The sequence below is a fragment of the Pelodiscus sinensis genome, chromosome 1, assembly GCF_052426305.1.
Source record: "Pelodiscus sinensis isolate ZL-2025 chromosome 1, ASM5242630v1, whole genome shotgun sequence".
NCBI lineage: Eukaryota > Metazoa > Chordata > Testudines > Trionychidae > Pelodiscus > Pelodiscus sinensis.
The window spans coordinates 108,292,985-108,314,170 of record NC_143052.1 but is presented as its reverse complement, the minus strand read 5'-3'; positions in this window follow the sequence as shown (position 1 = coordinate 108,314,170).

Below are 21,186 nucleotides of genomic sequence, written 5' to 3'. Positions count from 1 at the left end.
ATAGTTTGAAATAGACTAAAGCAGAAGGTTCCCACCTTTGCCAGATTCCTTGCACAGTATCTGTAACCTCAGCACTATCACCCAAAGACCGAATAGTGATAGAAATGTTAGTCTAGTGTTAGTCTGGTGTAGCTGAAACATAGTCCTGTTTTTTGTTCCAAAGACCGAAGACTTTGGGGATAGTTTTGAGAAACTCCCCACATTTCTTAATCACAGTGCAAAAGTTGGAGGTGAGTCAGGGCTGGCAGTATGGTTGCTCTGGCCACAACTTCTGTGTTTAAAAACTCTAGGGGAATTTATACGTTTGGCTTCCATAAAAAGCCATGGTTTTTGACACACGTGAGCCCATCACTGAGCAGATTCAATGAGAAGACTATGAATGTGGCTCTCTATAAATCCAATAAATATTCTTACTTGTGTATCATAGTGCTGAAGAGCCCTAATCATAGCCCAGGAGTGTGGAGTAGTTAATGGGTTTAAACTATTAGCAAATAATTATGATAGGATTTACCCCAAAAAACCTTTAAAATAAATATTTTGTTTTATAATACTTTCTCTTTAGGTTTGTGAACTTTGTATTTTTTCTACAGCTACAGCATGACAATTTCTGAGGTTAAATATTACATTTACATATTTCATGCTATGCAGGAGTGCTGGAACAATTGTATAGTGGGGGTGCTGAGAGCTATTGAATCAACTGTAAATTCCATATATGATGGAAACCACTTCAAGCCAGAGGGCATGGCAATACGCTCAGCACATCTAGTTTCAGCATTTTTTTTTGCAGTTTTTTTTCCATTTATGAATATTAGAATTCTCAGGAGCATGTTTTGCTTTTAAAAAAATTAATGATTACTCCTAATTTTGCCTTGTGCAAAACATAACCCAAGTTTTCTCTTTCAAATCTTTCACTCATTTCTGACTGATTTTGCACCTTTGACAGCAGTGATAAAATGTACACATTCAGTGAAAACGTATTCCCCTTGGCAGAAGAAAAGGACTTTCGTTAATTTTAATGTTTAAAAAAAAAATAATATAGGTAAAACAATTTTACATTTAAAATTAGATTAACACACATTTTTGCAATCTTCTTCACACAGACATCTCAGTAGCAGCCACCCCATGTTACAACATCTGCAGAGTTATGTTGAAATAGATTTCATTTTAAAAATAGCTATTACATCAAAGACCTATGTGCCACAGAGAGTGACAGGGTTATAGAGTACCACTTTGTGTCATGGTGATATGAAATTAGAAATACAATTATAAACTACTCTTAAAGTGACACACCCTAATAGTGAATGTGTTTAGTTTTTATTTATTGTATTTAAATAATGAAAAAATATCTATACCAAGCAGTAGTCATCCTGACACAATGAAGATTACAAAATATATGTCCAATTTTTTTTGTTAAAACTAAAATTACAAAATCTAATATGGAATTTGTGATTTTTTTATTTCACTGAAACTGATTTTTTGTTTGGATTTAAATGCTCTTCCAATATTTGCAGTTGTTGAATTACAGTGTATAGGAACCAAAATAAGAGCAACTAGATCCAAAAGTAACTAGCCTGTTTTTGTTATTGAAGATGAAGGGCACAAATTTCAGACACGTGAAAAGTAATTCAGATTTGTATTTTTTAATGATCTAGTAATTAACAAGAGGATTTTAAACAAATATTTTAACCTGCCTGTGACATTTTAAATTATAATGGAAGCTTCAGTTTATTAAATCATTTAACATATTTAAAGTTAAATATATATACACACACAAGTGTTTTCTTGAAGTGGGGCTTACCCCATTCCCACTGATGACAATGGCAAAACTTCAGTTTACTTAAATGAGAGCAGGATTAGGCCTCCAAAGGGACACTGGGAAGACCTAAAATAATTCTTATTTTTGTTTGCATTCTTGACAATAGTCTGGGTTTTTTTGCACATTTGCAAAGTCCTGATAATTCTATGATGTCATTTCCCCCCATAAAAACAAATTCTATCCTACAATGACTAAACAGCATAGGCACAAAATACTGTTTATAAAATGATTCAGGGGGTAGCTGAGTTTGTTGTTTTTCCAGTTACAGACTAATAGTCTTGCAGCATCTTAAAGACTAACAAAACATGTAGATGGTATCATGAGCGTTTGTGGGCACAACCCACTTCACAGAAAATTAGTTAAAGTTTGCTTCCTTAGCTAAATGATCAGGATTCAAAAATAAACTGGGGCTCCTTTTGGAAGAAGTGATGGGTGACCTAAAAGACCAAAGAAAAAGTTTGTTTTGAGCAGAAGTGTAATTAATTGGGAAAATATTTATCCAGGAATCACATCTGCAGATGTTACTCACAGAAGCACAGGGTATCCACGTTAATGAAAGTTGCAGGACCAGCTATTTAGGTACACCTAACATTCAGGAGATGATGCATTTTCAGCTGATAAGTCTTGGGAGAAATGTGACCCTTCCTTGGCACAGAGTGGATCAAATGCAACAATTAGTTCTGTGTGTGCAACTAAGAACACAGAGCCTGCGCTTGCAAATGCTTATTTATTATTGAGCTGTTGATACTCATCACCAATTGGTCTATGACCACAGACTCCACTGCCTACTCATTACATTTCACACATTAGTGTTCTCTTATGCTGTCCCCAACCTTTGCCAGGCTACCTTCAAATCCCTCTTCAAAAACTCTTTCCATGATCCCTACACAAAACCTAACACTTAAGCGGATAGTGTGCAGAGACCACCTAGTATACTTGAAGGGTGCGTCTAGACTAGCAAGTTTTTGCACAAAAGCGACTGCTTTTGTGCAAAAACTTGCCACCTGTCTACAATGGCCGCGAGTATTTGCGCAAGAACATTGACTTTGTACTGTACAAAATCAGTGCTTCTTGCACAAATACTCCGACACTCCCATTCAGCGATAAGCCCTCTTGCATAAGTATTCTTGCGCAAGAGGGCCAGTGTAGACAGCCATGTTAATTTCTTGGCCATTTTAACCATCAAGCTTTCTTGCACATCGGAGCTTTCTTGCGCAAGAGAGCATCTACACTGGCACTGATGCTTTTGCACTTTTCCGTTAAAAGTATTTGCGCAAAATCATGCCAGTCTAGACGCAGCCGCAGCTACGTCTACACTGGCAGCTTCTCGTGCAAGAACTCTTTTGCGGAAGAGTTCTTCTGGAAAAACTCTTCCAGAAGAGAACATCTACACTGGCATGTGCTTTTGCGCAAGAACATCCATGCAGCATAGACACTTTCTTGTGCAAGAAAGCTCTGATGGCCATTTTAACCATAGGGCCTTTTTGCGCAAGAAATTCAAGTTGCCTGTCTACACTGGCCTCTTTTGGAAGAGCTCTTGCGCAAGAGGGCTTATTCCTGAGAGGGAGTGTCAGAGTTCTTGCACAAGAAGCCCTGATTTCTACAGTACAACGTCAGTTTACTTGAGCAAGAATGAGCAGCCAGTGTAGACACACGGCAAGTTTTTGCACAAGAGCAGCCGTTTTCATGCAAGAACACGCCAGTGTAGACACAGCCTCATTGTTTGCTTGCAGTCCCATATCTGTCTATATGCATTCCTAGTCTTTGGTCATTATAACAGGCTGGGACTCATTGTTATGGCACCTCCTACTGGTCACTCAGGGAATCAACTCAGTTCAGCCCTCACCTGCTGTTTGTTACCTGTTGTTCTCTACCACCTTGTATCAGGACCTGCATCTATCCCAGACCGCAGAGCCCTTCTCCAAGGGGAATACCCTGTCACAGTGCCCACACGCTCTGGAGTCCTCTCCCCTCCAGGAACTCCCAGCCCCCTACACCTACCTTGGTTCAGTGACCCACTGCCAGTTGTCATCTAGCCCCTGCCTCAGGGGCAAACTGCAGTCTGAAATGGCCACTCATCATTGGCAAGGGGGTGTGGACCTGCTGCCTCCCTGCAGCCCTAGAACCCCTCAGCCCTTGAGGGCAAGGCCTTCACCTGGAAGTTTGCTCTGTCTGCTTTACCCCAGCATCACTCAGTCTCAGGAAGCCTTTGTCACTTCCCTAGCAACTCGGTCCCTCCTATTCCACTGCTAGAGCAAGAGAATTGTTCTCCCTTGGCTTCATGAGCCCCTATTTATACAGCCTCACCTGGGGCCTAATTAGCTACTACTTGATACAGCTGCTGGCTCCACAGGCCTAGCCCTCTCCCAGGGCTGGATTTAACCCTTCATGGGGCCAGTGTGGGGCAGATACCCCATTACAGTCATATACTTTGATTGAGAGCCCCCAGTGGTAGGGGCCATCTTTTTGTTCTGTGTTTGAACAGAGCCTAGTACAACAAGGTCCTAGACTGTGACTAGGGCCCCTCAATACTACAGCTATACAAATATGCTGTATAATAAGATGAAGAAGTTACCTTGTGCAGTAGCGATGGTTCTTCGAGATGTGTATCTCTGAGGGTGCTCCACTTGTAGGTGTTGGTGCATCCTCTTGCAGATTTTTGAAGGTTCTTTTAAGCAGAGAAATTGATTTTTTTTAGCAGAAAAATTGAAGATTTTTCTTAGCAGTGCCTGGTCGTGCTGCACATGCCTAGTAGCCACCTCATGGTGCCATTTGTGTTGATTGCACATGCGGCATGCCCCCCCCCGCTGTTCCTTCCCTACCGTAGAATCAGCTGTATACACTACAAAGGAGAGGGGAGGGAGGGGGGTGAAGAACCCACAGGGACACAAATCTCATGGTAAGCGGGAGGCAGTCCAGAGCTACCTGGGAGCTCCCTTCCCTCAGAAGAGGCAGGGAACACATGGGCTGTGAACTCCCCCCACGGGAACATTGCAAGGCTGACAGGCCAAATGCAAACAGAGACTGAGCCCTTGATTTCTGCTTAACATTACAGGGACAGGTACATGCCTCTGAACTAAGGGTCATTCTGTTGTAAAGTCCCTTTCAGAGGCTCTTATCCTCATGCCAGCATGGAGTGTAGCCTTCTCCAGGCTTTTCCAGGTGAAAAAGCAGCTCTCTCCAGACTCCTTCATCCTCAGTGTATCACTTAAAAGCTCTTCCATGCATCTGCTAGCCACAGGCTGGACCGTGACCCAAAATCTTATATCTAGGTGTGCACTGGGTCATACCGTGGCTGTCAAAGAACCATCTTACCAGGGTCTTGCTGAAAACAAAGATAAGAAGCTACCTGATCAGCAAAGTAGCTGTTTCTAGCTGGAAAGCCAGTGCACAGACTCTAAGAATGTGGGGGCTTGGCTTGCCTTGTGCTATTTTGAACCAGAGTATTACTCCTGAATGTGGCCACACTTTTCTCACACAGGACTAGTAGATACTCAGTTGAATGAAACCATGGATGTAATGACACTGATCAATCTGGCCTGGCTGCTGGTTCTACCCAGCATTTCCCCTTATGACATCAGATGACAAGTCACCTTTATCAGTCCTTGCGTTCAGCCCAGGCCTGAAAGGGGCTGTATTACCACATGCCCTCAACTCTGGGCCCCTTAAATACTATACTGCCATGGTTCACCCCTGGTACCAACATCTTGTATATATGCAGGCAGATCACACCCTGACTTCTGCAGCCCAGATACTTGCTGCAGTATGACATGCTCCCAAACTTGAATTTTCCCAAAACTGTCTGCCAGTGTGACAGTCCACTGGGACAGCAGTTCTGGGCTGCAGACTGCTGCTGGGCTGTGACTCACTGGCTGCCGAAGCTCAAGCCGGCTGTGCACGGTGGCTCTGCTCCAGCAGTGGTGGTGGCTGAGGCAGGGCAGGAGGAGGTGGAGCAGGAGGCACTTCCCTCCCTCTTCTGCATTTGGGGAGGGGGGGGCGTGAAGGAGGTGGGAGCGCATGCACATCGCCAATGGCTGCTCCCCTGTCCACATGGCCACTTTTGCTGGCAGCAGCACTGAGGCTGCAGCCGGAAGAGACGCCTCCCTCCCTTCATCCGCCCTTGGTAATTGTGGCTCGGACGGGGCTCTGCTTGGGGAGGAAGGGGGCATGAAGGAGAAGAAAGTGCACATGCTGCCAACAGCCTCTCCCCCTGCTGGTGCAGCACTAACAGCCACGCTCCCTAGGGTGGCAGCCTCATTCTAGGAAGTGCAGGGGTGGGGGGGGGGGACAAAGGGATGTTGGGTGGGGGCATGGTGGGGTCACCAGGTAAGAGAGTGTTGGCATGGGCTATAGGGGTCAAAGGTTAAATGTCAAAGGCCATGAGGCATAAAGTTCGGGGCACTGGGGAGCAAGGGGCTGGATTGGGATTAGGCAGTCAGGTCACATTCTATTTGCATATTTGCATATGCATTATTTACATAATGAATATGCAAATAAAATGTTACCTGTCCTCCAAAGGTTTGTGAATGGGTTTGCTGGTCCCTGGCATAAAAAAGAATGGGAACCACTGCTCTGGGGTCCTCAGAATTGGGAATTACTGTGCTACCTGTCTGAGTCCCTGCAAGCAAGAGCTTTGCTACTGCCAAGCTGTGTGACAGCTCCCTGATGTACCAGCCCATCTGCCTTGATAAGAAACCCTGAGCACTCTGCCAGTCCAAACCTAGCCTAGCAGGTAACAAAGAGGAACCCCAGAGTCCGAGTTCCCCAGCTACATCTCCCTGCAAGCGGGATAGGTGACCTCCCAATTAATGAAAGATGATGTCTGACATGTGCAGCAGAACATCTGGAGGAAGAAGTTGTTTGAGGCCCTCAACCAGGCTGTCCAAGTGTTCACTTAGAAAGGGAGCAGGTTGCAAGACAATTGGCCCCCCCCCCTTTTTTTCCAAATGGTCCTAGAATAGTTGAGAGCTATTTGCTGGGACAGATATTTCCAACAATTGTAGCATTGCCCTCAAGGCCTTAAGTGAGTTCGGTGAGGAATATCTCACCACCAAGGAGTTAAGGCCCTTCAAAGGGGAATAGTGATAGAAATGTAGCCATGTTAGTCTGGTGTAGCTGAAACAAAATGCAGGACTATGTAGCACTTTAAAGACTAACAAGATGGTTTATTAGATGATGAGCTTTCGTGGGCCAGACCCACTTCCTCAGATCAAATAGTGGAAGAAAATAGTCACAGCCATATATACCAAAGGATACAATTAAAAAAAATGAACACATATGAGAAGGACAAATCACATTTCAGAACAGAAGGGGGATGCGGGGGGTGGGGGGGGAAAGGAAGGTAAATGCAAATCTGCACTTGAAAGGGAATCCTCTGAACTAGCATTCATGCTAAAATTCGACACTCTCCGCGGGGGGCTGAACAAAGACCCCAACTACCTTACCCATTACCAAGATAGCTTCCCCAATTATCACCTCTAATACCATTAGCTCACAGACATCTCCCCTTCCCCACCTCTAATATCATTAACTCACAGGCATTTACCTTCCTTCCCCCCCCCCCCCCCCGCATCCCCCTTCTGTTCTGAAATGTGATTTGTCCTTTTCATATGTGTTCATTTTTTTTAATTGTATCCTTTGGTATATATGGTTGTGACAATTTCCTTCCACTATTTGATCTGAGGAAGTGGGTCTGGCCCACGAAAGCTCATCATCTAATAAACCATCTTGTTAGTCTTTAAAGTGCTACGTAGTCCTTCAAAGGGGAGGTCTTCCACAATATTTCATCCCAGCAGCTTTGAGCCAGGGTGCTTGCGACATATCTACTTTAGCGGTCAAGGACCATGAAACCATTTTGTCAACTGACCTTTTTAAATGAGGGCCTGAAGTTGTCCTCTTTGGTCTTGTGACAGTTCAGTAAAATGAGTGAACATTGAACAGTCATTAAAATCATGTTTCGCCATCAAGACATGATAATTTGTGACTCACAATTGGAGAGCAGCTGACAAATAGCTTTTCCTACCCAGGAGATCTAACGTTTAGTTTTCACCTCAGAAGGAGAAGATCTAGACAAGCTTGAAAATTTCTTTTATTGACTGCTTCAATCACCAGGTAGTTGGAGGCTGGGGGAGGGAAAGAAAAGAAATGTTCCATTCCCTTGGCCAGAATGTAATACTCATTATCTGCAAAGAGGGGGAATAGTAACAGATTTCTGCCAGAGCATATTTGCTGGTGACAGCCACAGCTCATTGATGGGTAGGGCTTTCTTAACTCGGGAAGGGGAGGGAAGATACATAGAATGTGCATCAGGAAATGCTGGAATTCATGGATGGCTGCTGGTGGAATCTGGGGAAGATTCTGTTTAAATGTGTCATTAAGTCCTCCTGGAAGGCTCTAATGTCAGCAATGTAAGAAGGAAGTGATTATTTCACTGCCAAGTTAGGGAAGGTGGAGGACTTGGCTGAAGGAGGTGGCCCTTCCTTATTTGATGGCTCTTGCTCCTTGTCCTTGGCAGAACTGGATTAACTCCTTTGGGGGCATAGGGCCATTAGATTTTGTGGAACCCCCCTATGCTCTGGGGTGGAGCCAAGACGGGGGGGGGTTCAGAGCATGGGAGGAGGCGGTGGGTTGAGACAGGTTTGGGGTGAGGGCTTCAACTGGGGGCGTGGGGTGGAGCTGGGGATGAGGCAGTTGGGGTGCAAAAGGGGGTTCTAGCAGGTTTGGAGTGTAGGATGGGGGCCAGGGCAGGAAGTTGGAATAGAGGGATGTGGGAGAGGCAGGGCTGCCATGCAGGGTCTAGGCAAGAGTTAGAGTGCGGGAGGAAGCTTACATGTGGGGCAGAATGTTTGGCTGTGGGGCACTTACCTGGGGCAGCTTCAGTTCTGTGGAGAAGACAGGCAGCTCCACGCTGCCCCACTCGCACCTGCAGCCATTGCCCCCAAAGCTCCCATTGGCCACAATTCCCAGCCAATGGGAGCTGCAAGGTCTGAATCTCCAGGCGAGGGCAGTGCCGGGATGGGGTTTCCTGATGCTCTTGGTGATGCGGCAGGGGCAGGGAGAGCAAACAGTAGCACATGGTGCTACCTCCAATTCCCACCAGGAAGGGCTAGTTCAGCACATAGAGGCTTTGGGGGCTGCAGCGCAGGGCCCCCTCAATACCAACAGGTATTCCTGTTATCTGTTATGGGTTGGTAACTTCTAAAATTGGTCTCTATAAGAACATAGGGGCTCCAGCAGGCTCACTGTGGCAGCAGAGGAGAGTCAGGCCCTGACACAGGGCAATATCTCATTCCTGTCTTCTGCTCTGTCTCAAAACTTGGGGCCCTTTGGATGTTAAACACCTTAGAGCAGTTTGTTTACTTATTCTCTTCCCACCACCTCACTGCTTCATTCACTATCATCATGCTCCATTTCAGTTTCTCCTCAGTTCTCTGCCATGTAGAGGACAGGGACACAATTGCTATACTCAGAGAGGTTCTGGTAGTCTGTACCTCCCCCCCGCTTCCTTCCCAGGCCCTTTTATACATCCTGTGTTAACAGGCCAGTTTGCTGATTAATCATCCCCCAGTTCATTCTAATCCACTAACCTGTCTCCATCAGGTCCCCCCTGGGGGTACTACCCCGTGATTCAGGAATCAGGACTGACTCAGCTGTTGGTTCCCAACACTCTGTTAGCATCCCCTGGAATCCTGGGGCAACTGCTGGACTCTGCAAAATCTTTCTTTAGGTACATCCCTACAGGTGTAGGATGCTGTAGTGCTGAGACAGAGCCGTGAACCACTCAATTAGTTGATAAAGGGGGGCACTTGCTGTCCCTCTGCCTCTCTCTCTCTCAAATGTCTCTCGTATATTTCAAAGGGAGGGACACAGTGGCTCCCTCTGCCTCTCTCCCCTTGAAATATAGAGGAGCCCTCCATGACTCCTGTACATTTCAAAGGGAGAGAGGCAGTGGGAACCCACGCCAGCGGGGAACAAAGCAGTTCCTGCTGCCACAGATTCCCCTCTGTGCCTCTTCCTTTGAAATGCACATTCCAAAGCAATAGTGGGACCCAGCAAGCTATTTCAATCCCTGCTTGTGCTGTTTCCCTGCTGCCCTCTGCCTCTCCTGCCCCGTGGAAATGATACTGGGGTGGGTGGGGGGGGAAACCAGCTTTTAAGCTGACTCCCCCCCAGCACCAGCACCAGCTCCTGCTCCCCCACTTGCTGCCTCTCTCTAAGGCATCAAGGGGGGTGGGAAGCGACTAGTTGAGTTCTTACATGACTATCCGATAAGCATTTGTTTATTGGGTAGTCGACTAGTCGCATACATCCCTAGTCTGCGCTTTGGGGCAATACCAAGTGAAAGTACAGGCAGTCCCTGGGTTACACGGATCCGACTTGTCGGATCCGTAGTTACAAACGGGGCTTTTCTCGCCCCGGAGCATGCGGGCGGCAGGACCGCCCAGACGCGCCACGGTCCCGCCGCCTGCGTCCTCCGGGGCAAGAAAAGCTGCTCCGCATCTCCCTGGTCTGCTGGGGGGGCCCCCCCCAGCAGACCAGGGACATGCGGAGGACCCGGGCGGCGGGACCGCGGCGCGTCTCGGTCCTGCCGCCCATGGTTTCCTGGTCTGCTGGGGGGGGGGGGGGGGCGCAGCTAGTGTGCCCCCCCTCCCCCCTAGCAGACCAGGCTTTTCTCGGGACGCCTGTGGTAGAGCAGCTGGGGCACTGCCAGTTGGTCCCGCAGCGCCACTCTTGGCGCTACCGGACCAACCCGGCAGCACCCCAGCTGCTCTGCCCCAGGCGTCCTGATTCAGCCACTGCTGGTCAGTTTCAGCAGCGGCTGAGTCAGGATGCCTGGGGCAGAGCAGCTTGGGTGCTGCCGGGTTGGTCCAGTAGCGCCGAGGAGCGATGCTACTGGAGCAACCCAGCAGCACCCGAGCTGCTCTGCCCCAGGCGTCCCCAAGTCAGCTTCTGCTGAAACTGACCAGCGGCTGACTACAGGAAGCCCAAGGCAGAGTTGCTCTGCCCCAGGCTTCCTGGAATCAGCCGCTGATCAGTTTCAGCAGCAGCTGACTTGGGGACGCCTGGGGTTCTTAAGTTGAATCTGTATGTAAGTCGGAACTGGCGTCCAGATTCAGCCGCTGTTGAAACTGATCAGGGGCTGATTCCAGGAAGCCCGGGGCAGAGCAACTCTACCTCGGGCTTCCTGTAGTCAGCCGCTGGTCAGTTTCAGCAGCGGCTGAATCTGGACGCCAGTTCCGACTTACATACAGATTCAACTTAAGAACAAACCTACAGTCCCTATCTTGTACGTAACCCGGGGACTGCCTGTACACAACTCCATCTACTTCAATAGTGAAGCTGGGCTCGATGTTCCTTAGGCCGAGTTGCCGTGGCATGCGAAGGTTCTGGCTAGGGGTGTGGGTTATGGGGTGGAGCTGTGGCAGGGGGTGGGCTCTGATGCTGGGCCGGGTCAGAGGAACCAGAGCACTAGCAGGTTCATGCCTACTTCCATTCCCATGCTTAGGAGCACAAGGCACTGCGCTGTGCAGGCACAGATCCTTAGATCCTGTTACAGGTTGGATCTTGCTGATCCTGCACCCTCAGGACCGGAGCAGTCCCAAACTAGGGAGTTTGCTGGACCAGGAGAGAGCAATGCTTTCTTGCTAGCTTCCAGCCCCTGCTCCCAGACTCTGCTCCTGGCCCCAGCAGATCTCCCAGCCACTGGCCCGCAGAGGCATAGTGAGGGTGTTATGTGCCTGGGGGTAAAGGTAACATTTGCACCCTCGCCTCCCCCCTGCCACATGGTGGGGCCCCAAACCTGGCGCATGGCTGAGCTCGGCCCTGGAAGGAGGGAGGGGAGCTTGTTCCGTGTCTTACCTGATCCCCCCGCCCCAGTTTGGGGCTGGGCCCCACATGCACTAACCCTACAGCAGAGGTGGAGGTGGGTTGTGCTGGGGGCAGAGAGATGGGAAGGATGGGCAGAGGAGGAGCAGTAGAGCAGAGGGATGACACGGACTATATTGGCACCCCACTAATGTAGCACCCAGGGGCAACTTCCCCACTCCCACACCCTTCTCACTACACCACTGTAAATAATCCACCTCTTAGGATATTTATTGTTTAATGAATTACTTATTTTACTAACTACAGACATATACATTAGAAAGTTTTGTGGTTTACATTCTGTTAAATAATTTTTTCTCTTTAATTTGTTCATATCCCATTCTCATTAGGTTCGTGTCTTTTACATAAAAAAATGTCAAATTCTTAAAATATGTAAGTTTTATAAAACACGCGAGAAATAAATGTTATACAGCCTAAATATGAATTTCACCACTATATTTCAGTAAAGCATTTAAAACCACTGTTCTAGCAAATGAGTAACTCATTGCTTTAATGAATAAAAGGTAAAAAAGATTTTGAGCATATCAAATTTATTGTAAGCAATCTGTAATGTTTCCTAACTGCCTAGTTATTTATTTAATCTAATTGTTTTTCATACTATCGCACAGTGATAAAATATAAGAGAGTAACTTACGTGTTAAAATAACACTCAGAAAAACTTTTAAATAAAACTAACATACAACATGAGAACCACCCTCACTTTCTTGAAGGCACTTGAAGCAATAAGTAGCGTAAGGCTGAGGATACACTGCAAGCGTGGCTTTCTGTCTGCCCTGAGGACTTTTTCATTCAGGCTGCCATGAGAGTCTGTCCTTAAGTAAAGGAGAGAGGTCTCTCTGAGCTGCTCTTCTAAATTTCACACAAGTCATTCAACTGAAGCCATAGATATCAAGATTCAAGGCCAACTTTGCCTTGAGCAGGCTGCCTCTCCAGGTGTTCACAATCACAACATCCAAACATGTATAAGACGTTTAGCTGAGAAAGCCATGTTAATCCCAAGTCTCTGCTAGGACCGGGAGATGTGGGTGACCTATAGAAAACACCAGCATTTTCTTTGGAAAATCCACAACAAAAAGTGGGTGATGATCACCTCAGTAATGTCAACTCCTTTAGAATTGAGGCTCTGATTATCCAGCACCAGCTGAGGTAGAGTGGGCACTGTGTGATATATTTTTTACCAAAACTCCTGCCTGCCCAATTTGCCAAAGGAGAAAGGCAATGGGGAGGCCAAAAGGAAGGGTATAGTATAGACAGGAGTGGCCCGAGGCGGGCTGCCGCAGCTGGCACCCCAGGCAAAACGCGCAATTGGCGCCCCCGCCTGCATAGCCACCAATAGGGTGACGGCATCATCGGGCACCCGGGGTGCCCCGTGATGTCATCATCAGGCGCCGTTGAAGGCAGCACCCTAGGCGACAGCCGAGTCGGCCTAAAGTCATGGTCTGCCCCTGAGTATAGAGCAGTGTTTTTCAACCTTTTTTATAAGCTTCAGAGGGGTAGCCGAGTTAGTCTGTAACAGGAAAAAACTTTAAAAAACAACAAATCAGTCTAGTAGTACTTTAAAGACTAATAAAACATGTAGATGGTATCATGAGCTTTCGCGGGCGGAAGTGGGTTTTGCCCACGAAAACTCATACCACCACCTACATGTTTCATTAGTCTTTAAAGTGCTACTAGACTATTGTTTTTTTAAGTTTTTCCTTTTGTTATAAAGTACCTTTTTAAAAAAAATTGTAAGTACCCTCAATGCACCTACTCCTCCCCCAGAGCAAGGCACATCAGCCCCCCCATCCCAATGCAACTGTAGATACATCTCATTAATCTCTGTATTAATCATTTTCTCATTAAAATTGTTTTATTTTAACTTTGCATCAAGTCCTTTTAGTATTGTATTAAGTCTTTAGTTTGTTGTATTAAGTCCTTTTATATACAAACTTTGTATACTTTCATATAGAACATAGAAACTTTGAATTAAGTCTTTTTATATAGAAACTTTGTATCTTGTAGACTTTGTACCCCCTTTTGCTTAATTGTCTTGTTGAGTGAATGAGGTGTTAATGGATAAGGCATGAAAGACCAGCAACTCCCTGCACTTGCAATGGTTGGGGAAGGGTGGAAGCCAGATCCAAGAACAATAAGAACAATGGGACCTGTGAAGTGGGCTCATTGAAAGAAGACTGGACTTATGGACACCTTGGGAGTCAGCAGCAAGTGCCTGCTTTTGGAAGCTCCCTCTTGGAAGGTGAATGGGGCAGCATTAAGTCAGCCAACTGCATATGCATATGATGACTCACAGATAATGCATATCCATGATGACTGATGGGGTAGATGAGAGGGAAGACACTATACATCTAATAATGTACCTTGCAGAGGGACCCCCGGCTTTCCCCTTGTCAACATGGGAGCATAGATCTGGCTCCCCTCCGCCCCCACCTAGCTCACCTGGCCAGTGCAGTTAGGGGGAGCAACTATCGTATATATAGTAGCCCAATGTCTGTGACTCTGTAACGCTGAAACGCTGACTAATGCCTCTGGGCGGCGCTGTTGCCTCAGTCATGTCCTTCGCCTCCCGCCGTGGGCTTTTAGCTGACTTCTGAGCTGCTCAGCCAGGCCGCCATGGGAGAGCAAGCAGCTCAAGTGGCTGTTTGGACTCCGCGGTCCCCCAAGTGAGAGGCAGGAGGGGGGGAAGAAGAGAAAGAGAGAGATGGAGAGAGAGGCAGGAGGTGGAGGAGAGCTGGGGGTGTGTGTGAAGCAGTAGGAGGAGGAGAGAGAGAGAGATGTGGAGGAGAGTGAAAGCTTGTCTGTCGCACCAACAGAAGTTTAGCCAATAAAAGATATTACCTCACCCACTTTGTGTAATATCCTGGGACTGACATGGCTACAATCGCACTACATACAGAATTATATTGCTGCACTTAGGGTAAAATTAAAGCTACACCAGTCATGGATAACGTCTATCAGAGTATGGAGAAATGAAGTGGCTCTCCTTGCTGGCTTTGCTACATGGGTTTGTATGGTGCCTGTGTCTTTGTATATGCTGGTTGCTGTTCTGTTGCACACAAAAATTCAAAATTCACCTTTTGTTCATTTATTTCACATCACACACCACACTCTATTATAGAAGCTGGCTTGGTCATGGCTTGGTCAAGTGTAGTCGAAGACCAAAGAAAGAACTCACTTTTGACATAATCTAAACTTTACCCTTCAGCTTTATGATCATGCATACATTTTTCCCTTTGAATTTCTTCACAATTTGTGCTGAAACATGCTTTTGCAAAAAGTTTGTTATTTTTACACCACATCCCTGGAATTGAAAACCCTTGCATTGTGCTTCGAATTCCATTTCAGAATTTTCACACTGCAGTCTGTTTTTGAAGGTGCTTCTTTTGTTTTGGTTTTTCTTTTTTTGGCTCAAGTATGGTAACTTTCAAGTCTGTAACTATCCAGGGAGGTTAAAGTGTTCTTCTACTGGTTTTTATTATGTTACCATTCTTGATGTCTGATTTGTGTCCATTTATTCTTTTGCATAGAGACTGTCTGGTTTGTTCATTGTACATGGCAGAGGGACATTGTTGGCACATGATAGCATCTGTCACATTAGTAAATGTACAAGTGAATGAGGTTGCTGATGTGGTTAGGTCCAATGATGGCGTCAGTAGGGAAGATGTGGACAGAGTTGGCAACAGGGTTTGTTGCAGGGATTGGTTCCTGGGTTAGTGTTTCTGTTGTGTGGCGTGTACTTGGCAGTGGTTGTTTCAGGTTGGGCTGTCTTTAAGCGAGGACTGGCCTGCCTCCCAAGGTCTGAGTGTGAGGGAGCTTCATCTAGATCGGTGGTTCTTAACCTGGGGTGCACGCGTCCCCTGGGGGTGTGAGATGCCCTTTCTGGGGGTGTGAGACATGCCAGATTTTTATGATATATCTTAGGTTTAAAACTGACCTACTTCAGTGATTTTTAATAATGAGTGCAAGAACATACTTTGAGAACCAAAGGGGTGCAGGCAGCAGTAAGGTTAAGAACCATTGATCTAGAGAGACCCAACAAAGAAAGCAACAAAAAAACCCACAGGCCATTACCTCCAGTGCCCAGCTAAACTCTCTCCAATACCTCATCAAGGATCTACAGCCTATCCTGGATGATGCTCCTTCACTCTCACAGATGTTAGTCTCTCTCTGAGCATTAAATACTTTGCCAATACCCTTCTGGTACTGCTAACCAGGGTACTATTATAATAAGCAGGGCTTGCCAAGCTGCAGTGAGCCCTGCTCGCCAGCCATGCAGATCGCTCTGCACCGGCTCTTCCGGGGTGTAATCTACTCGCCATGGGCAAGTAGATTACATTATTTGTTGAGCCCTGATAATAAGATATACCTATCTCATAGAAATGGAAGGGACCTTGAAAGGTCATTGAGTCCAGTCCCCTGCCTTCACAGTAGGACCAAGTACCATCCCTGACAGATTTGCCCCAGATCCGTATATGGCCCCCTCAAGGATTGAACTCACAACTGCAGGTTTAGAAGGCCAATGCTCAAACCACTGAGCTATCCCTTCCCCTTCGTGTATACAAAAAGCATCCTCTGGCAGCACTGTTTCAATGGACTTATCTACTCAAAGGTCTGACCATCCTACTCCCATAGACAGGACAGCGTGTCATCCACCTCCCTCTATTACCTTGTCCTAAGCTCCATTCTTCGTAAAAAGATGCAAGTCAGTCTGAATGCTCTGTCTTATAATGATGATGAATAAAACCTTCTTTTCATCAACAGTCAGCGACTCTGGTACAAGAGATGCTGAGACGTTACAAGAGGCTCTCGGAACGCTCTCCACCTCTCAGCCAAGTCTGACTTTACCTCTCATGTTCCTGCTACAGTGTTATTAGGGATTCAACTAAAGGGGTTGGTTTTTTTTGAAATTTTATTTTACCATCATTATAAGACCACACCGGAAGACCTAGCAATACGCTTCCTCCTAATGCACAGCAGCATTCACTGTCAGAGCACTGGCCTAGGTCAGGAAAGAAGGTAAGATGGAAGGTGATGCAAGTGTCTATAAAAATGAGGCATCATATGATATGACAAGAGTTTAGGAGAAGATGTTAATATCAAGCTGGGAAGGGCAAGTGCTAGAGTCACCATCACAACCCGATTTAGTCTTGAATGTAAAATGAAAGTGTCTTCACCTAACATCCAAATGCACAAGAACTTTTACACCTGGGGGGGCTAAACAGCAACACTAAAGGGCGCTTCCTGCAGCTCATAGTAGGCTGCGGGAATGGGTTGAGGAGCACATCCAAATTGACTCCTTGGGTTCCTAGCCCCTTCCTTCATAGATTGTACCCTCACTCTTTACAACAGAGAAGTTCTCAGATTTTTCCCTACAGCAATCCCCTTCTCATCAAGCCAGGAGCTCCCTCTCATTTAACAGTCATGGAAAGACTGGGTGATCATGACCTTCAGACTGAAAATGCTCTGAACCTACAAGACTCTCGATGAACCATTTGGCAAGTTCCACCCATTCTGACATGGCTGTCAATCTGTCTTTAAAAGCAGCTAAGGAAATGAGTCCTGAGTCCTTTCTCCAGTTGGGAAGAAAGAAATTTAATTTTTATAGGTCAAGTGACATGAATTTAACCCATCCACTAATATCCCACCATTATATCCCATTGATTCGGAAGAGAGAGCAGAAAAGGAGGATGCAGAACAGACCTCAGGAAATATATCCCAGAACAGGCTATAAGTGTTGCAAACTCTTGTGCCCTAAGAGTAGAGTTGGTTTAATCAATATCATACACTGGAGACTGCAACATTAATCACCATATCGTAGCTATGCAACAGGAGAGATTGTCGTTCTTTTAGCCAACCTAACAGATTGGCAAACATGCTAATTTATGCATGTCTCTGTGCGTGCATCTAGCTCTCTTCACATTCGTAGCCTGGAATCTTGCCCCCCCCCATTTAAATCATTTGCAAAACTCCTGTTGACTTCAATGGAGCCAAGATTTCACCCATCCCCCGCCTCCACCCACACAGTGGATTAGACTGTCTGCAGCTTGTAGAACAGGTGCTGCATTCTACACCTCATCTGGAATCAAAAATGTGCTTGCACCTTCTTCTGGGTTTCATGTCATGTGAGACCATCTGAGGTTCCAAGGCCATTGCTAACAACTGCAATTTTGCAACCAATTAAAAATACACAACTGAGCAGGAGCTTTTATCACTTCTGTCGCCCCCAAGTCACTCTCTGCCAGTATTTAATACTAATTTGCCCTGAAGTTGACATTCTCTTCTATAAATATACTTCCAGTGGATGTACTTAAAACATGCTACCAGTCTGAGAATTTCTACCAATTCTACTCTGCCCATCATATACAAGGCATCTCTCACACCCCTTTAAAAACGTGAAACTCAGGGAGAAATATTCTAAGCTCAACTGCTGCATTTGCAAAGAGGGTCCCTTGGTTGTTTGACTTAACCAAATGCAGTTTTGAGACTTATCTAAAAAATCATTTAATTTAGAGAAAGTGTGTCCTGCAAACCACAATTGCCCTCCGACAACTTAGTGCTATTTATACAGTCAGGAACCACAGCCCATCTGCAACCCTCCCGGCTCGCAAGCAAACCCATAAGCACACATCTACTGCCAAACTGCTGGTTTTATATTAGATGGGCTGATTTAGAATCACACACATGTATTTCAATGAGGCATGCTAGTTCAAAGGCTAGTTCTTGCATCCAGGTGAGAATATCCCTCAATGGATACAGGGGGAGGGAACATCCAAAATGTGATTGTCCTGTGGGACCCCAGGACTCGCTAGAGAAACAGCAGCGCTTCTGCTAGACCAGCACTCGCTCTCACTGTGGGAGGATCTGAGTTTGGGATGCTGCAGTGTATTTTAAGTGAGATTTATTCGTTTCTTGCAAGGAAAAAGAATTTCACTAATGCGGTGGGTGTTCTGGTTACCACAGAAGCTGCTCCACTAGCAGAGAGATTATGTGCTGCATGGAGCACACAACCCACAGCTGACGTCTGGCACACGGATGACAGATTTTGCTTTACGAGCTGGGCAGATGTTCTGGGCCAAAGAGCAGGGAGGATCAACCTGAAATGGTTGTATACAGCAAGGGAGATGCCACATCATTTTTGGCAAAGCAAGCAGCCAACCATGGAGGAAGGCAGTGGGTAGGGCTTGCCCGCCTCCCTACCATAGCTACAGGAACAGGCAAATTGCTCCAGGTACATCGGATCCCATTGGCAACTATCCACCCTTCCATGGTGGCCTCTTCCTTCCAGTAGCAACCATCTCCTGGGTGGACTTTAGAGAGCCCCAGCTCTCTTAGAAGAGCCCTGGCCAGCAACCAGAAAGCCAAGAAGTGTGTCTGTATGGGGGGAGGGTTACCTAAACAACCTCCAGTGGCAGCAGCTTTTTCTCCCCCTAATCCCAGACTTACTGCCCATGAAAAACGAACAAGTAGTCCTGCAGCACCTTAAAGACTAACAGAACATGTAGTTGGCATGAGATTTTGTGGGCAGAGCCCACTTCTTCAGATGACCGAAGTGGGCTGTGCCCACAAAAGTTCATGATACCATCTACATGTTTTGTTAGTCTTTAAGGTGCTACTAGACTCTTGTTTTTTAAGTTTTCCAGTTACAGACTAACTCGGCTACGCCCTGAAGCTTTTGCTCACGCGCTGTCACCCTCACCCACTGCTCAGATTATATCAAAAGCTGAAGCCAGGTATGTGTTATTTACAGGCATATCCAGGAGGCTAGTCATCTTAGCATTGAGCAATTTAACCTAAATGAATGGTTCCTAAAGTCTTTGGCCTGTGGCCCACCTTACTCAATGTACATCTTTCTGTGGGCTGCCAGCCAGCCACCTATGACAAAAAAGGGGGCAGGAGGGAGTGGGGGAGGAGGGTCTCGCTGAAAGGTAGGGTGCAGGAGTGAACTGAGTGTGGGGAGAGCAGGGGTCTGGGAAGGAGGTAGAGTGTAGGGGTGGGAGTGTCGGGTCTCGGCAGGGGGGTGCATAGGAAGATGAAGGTGCAAAGTCTAGGCAGGAGGCACACGTATTTGGCTATGTGCTCCCAGGCAACTGCCCCGCCCTGTTTCCATTGGCCACAACTCTGGCCAATGAGAGAAGGGGGAGATGCCTCCAGGCAAACAGTTTCCTGTGCTGCCCTTGCCCTAAGGAGGGAAGGGGGGGAAGAGAGGGAGAGCAGCAGAAGAACATGGAGCTACTTCCTCTGCAAGACAGACCCAGCCTGAGCTCACTGCCCTCAGCAAGAAGCTGGCATTGGTGCTCCAACCTGCTATGGAGGGGGTCCGAGCCCTGAGCCTTGCAAGATGGTTATGGACCATTAGTGATCTGCGGACCACACTTGAGAACCACTGACCACAAACTATTTTATCACTGTTGCACCTAGAAACCAAGATAGATCAGGTTTCTGGTGCTAGAGGGTCTGTACAAACACATCGTAAGAGGAACTTAGTAGGCAGAAAAAAGGAAGAAATATCATCCCCTTTTATAGCTGGGGAACAGAGATGAAGGCCAGGATCCTTAAAGGCATTTAGGTCCCTAATTGTATTGATTTTGGTGGGAATGAGGCACTTAAATACCTCTGAGGAATACATTCAGCATCTGAACCTAGGCCACCTGAATCCCAGTACCTTCAACACAAGATCATCTTTCCTCTCTAATTTGTCAAATACTTGAACCACAAATGCAAAATACATCCAGTAAATTGCAGATTCCTTTTATACTGTCATTATAAGGGATATACCAATACATATGTGGTATCAGCCATGGAATAGTAGATATGAACTCAAGCCACAAGTTTGCATCCAGAGCAGACTTTCCTAAAGATCAGATTTTGTGTATTTGAAATGGACATAAACCAATAACTGCGTGTCTACCAGAGAGTCACTTCTGTTCCTGATTATGGCTGTATCCCACCTGTGAAAGTATAGCGAGACACTCTCTTCCAATTGGCACTTCACCTACTTTTTATTTTTGAGCCTATAAATTCACATCACTTTGTGTTTAAGAAAAAGAGAATGCACCAGACACCACAAGTTGTTGGAGGTTGGGGCAAGCTATGTAAGGAGCAGTTTAAGAGTGCAATGTGCAATGCATCGCTCCACCAGACAGAGGAACTGATGGAAGTCTTTAGACTTGTAGTAGAGTTCAGAGCACTTACTTGTACATTATGAAGTGAAGTAAAAGTCTGACGTAGCACATAAGAACTTGGTTGAATTATCCAGAAAAATCAACACGGTGACCACTATGCTCATATGAAAGATGTTAGCCCAGGGCTTTAATGGGATTTGGACACCTAATGCCCATAAGCTCTTTTGAAAACCCCAGCATTCGTATCTATGACAAACAAGTCGATTGCTAGCCTTAGAACAGACCCAACAGGTAATATGAAGGTAGGCTTCACTGCAGCAGTCCACTGGCATGTTGCATTCCAGACCTGGAATCACTTCTCTC